Source organism: Frankliniella occidentalis, unplaced genomic scaffold, assembly GCF_000697945.3.
Source record: "Frankliniella occidentalis isolate FOCC.00 unplaced genomic scaffold, Focc_3.1 Scaffold270, whole genome shotgun sequence".
Taxonomy (NCBI): domain Eukaryota; kingdom Metazoa; phylum Arthropoda; class Insecta; order Thysanoptera; family Thripidae; genus Frankliniella; species Frankliniella occidentalis.
Window position 1 is genome coordinate 293,614 of NW_026267396.1, and position 2,686 is coordinate 296,299.

Genomic DNA, 2,686 nt, shown 5'->3' on the forward strand with positions numbered 1-2,686 from the left:
CTTGCATTCTGACGCCCCAAAGCGAATCCCGTAGCATCTCACTGCGACTACAATTAAATTAAAAGTGGTTGTCCTAAAAATAATTGTCTAGAACGTCATACAGGGTGGGTGATCCGCGCTGTGTTTTTTTCCTGCTTATGCTGTACCGACTTCATGCGTGCGGGCGGGCTTGCCTATCGTCGCTCGCTAGGGCGCCTTACGGCCCCATGCGAGTATGCAACCCGTCCGCACGCATGAATGCGGTACAGTATAAGCAGAAATAAACCACGGCGCGGATCACCCACCCTTTATGTCATATATGCTTTCACTAGTTGCCATATGCCACTCTTTTCAATGAGAATACTTCTATTTTTGTTTAAAGCCAAAAAAAAGAGACGAGTGTACTGCTCTAACATTTCAGAACGAAGAGCTGCTGGAAACTCTTAACTATGCGAAACAGCAACGGGGTCCGTGATCGCCATTGCGGCAGCTGCCATCAAGACATTCCAGCTAGACAAGTTGTGGAGGCCACTTTCTTGCTTCCCAAAACCACACAACGGCACAGGTTGGTAAGAAATTGGTTAGTTACACCGGGGTAACACGTAAAATTTAAAATGCGATAAGATGCTTCCCGATGGAGTGGCCAGTGGCCTGCCTCCATCCCACTCGCACAAGTGGATTTTGCTCGCTCAGAACTGTTTCTAAATTTTATTGGGCGGACAGGTGTTAAGTAAATTACCTTACCCCTAGGAATTTTTATAACTTTATTCACGTCACATGAAAGTGCAGAGAGGATAGTGTATGTGAATAATTAGTAAAAAAAAGAGCTACCGGTATGTATTTTGTAGAGATGCAAAAGATCGTTTTTTAAATTTTAAAACAACTTTAAGTGAATGACGAAAAGATTAGTCTTTGTTTAGTCAGGGTCTTTTTACGCAAGGCCTGCGGTCAGGTATCATTATATAAGATTGTTTGTTGTTCATTGAGACGAGCGAAAGAATTCTTTTTATGTATAGTACTTAGTGTGGTGTGATATATTTTACTTTTGTTAGCAAATGAGGCAAATGTCCAAGCTGTTGCCCATGGAAAATTCCAACGGATTATTTAGTTGTTTTAGCTTCCTCATTAAGAGGACGTAAGAGGTGACGTAAACATCTTCTTAAAAACCTAGTTTCTATGTAAAAAACAACATTTTTATTCACATTATGTTTAATACAAATGTCGGTTTACTTTCATGCACTCTCTGCTTTAAAACTGCAAGGATTATCTTAATAAATAAATGTTTGGCAGCAGATCACACAACATTGATTTGCAAGTTACATGGTTCTCCATGGTCACATATAATCATTTTTGAGCCCCGATGAAACTTGAGCAAAAGTTGCACTTTCATCGGGAGAAGTAGTCTCGTTCTTCTCTATCAACCTTAGAAGGCAAGATGACTAGATGAGGGTTTACATTAAAAAAAACTTACCGTAGAATTTAAAAAATAAAAAAAAGAGTGAGGACAGAGACGAAATATTAAATGGAAAAACGAAAATATACTATTTTAAATTCATTGAAAAGGTATTTTTTGATTTAGAACAACATTAATACATACAACAAGGGGTTTTTCTGGCGCTATAAGTTGGGGATCTAAAGACACAATTAATTGGAAACATTTTCATCGAAACTTGTGCGAAACGACGTACCGTTTAACATAATAAGACACGACAACTCTTAAAATCTAATGGAAGTGAGTGAAAATGCAAGCCTTTCACCAAGACAGTTTGCTGCAGTACGATGCCGACAACACAATAACCACCACAAACATATATTAAACAATACACATTAGTCTTTTTGAAATTTGGCGCGCAGATGTCTTTTCTCCTACTCCAATAAAACATAACGGTTACACGTCGACTTCAACACTGATGAGCGCGTGTAAAACGCTTCTACGGAGGAGCCACAGAGAAAAACAAACCAGAACATAAATAATTACAATGAGATCACCACATGATTAAATGAAAAGAGAAAAATAAAGGTACTTAAAGACTAGACACATTGAAAACGTTTCCCTTTCCGAAAGTACTAATTAAAATTTTAGAGTGTGGTTGTATCACAGTGCCAACATAAGTCATTCCGAGAAGTCAGTCACACGTGCAAACTTCACGGGCCACTCAAAACCCAGATAACAAAATACTAAATAACACATATGACTAGACACATATATTTATCCCCTTCTCTTAGCTAGTTTCAAACTTTGGGAGAGAGATAGTTTATGAGTGATAGTGAACAACAACGATAGAGACGACATAAAATTGTCAAATTACAGCCTAGGAAAAGGTCTTCCTCCGGTACAAAATTTGAAATACTAGCTAAATCCTTGGAGACGGGAGGTAGATCGGTATGCCTAATGTACGAAACTCTACGCGACCGAAACCCCTCCGCCACCGAGCAGACTTAAGGGTGACCTCTAGGTCCTGCCTGCACGAGGCCCGTCCTCAGTATAAGCCAGGCGAACACCGTGAACGCGGCCAAACATTTTCTCAATCTTACAATGTACTATAACTGACACATACAACAGGCAATGGACGCATCTACATAATACACATGGTCTACATTAAACAATCATGCTGGCGGCGATGTACCGTGTGTCAGGGCTGCGACACAGAGGCGGAGCCACTGGCCTATGCTCGACCCGGCCGGCGCAGAGCTCTGAGAGACGAGA

The 2,686-nt window shown here is 40.4% G+C and overlaps 1 protein-coding gene across 6 annotated transcripts in view; it reads right to left on the reverse strand.

Moving 5' to 3' along the window:
- LOC113212748 (muscarinic acetylcholine receptor DM1) overlaps positions 1-2,686 on the reverse strand; it is a 95,529-nt gene that overhangs the window by 2,168 nt on the left and 90,675 nt on the right. The gene's annotated exons all lie outside the window — the stretch shown is intronic.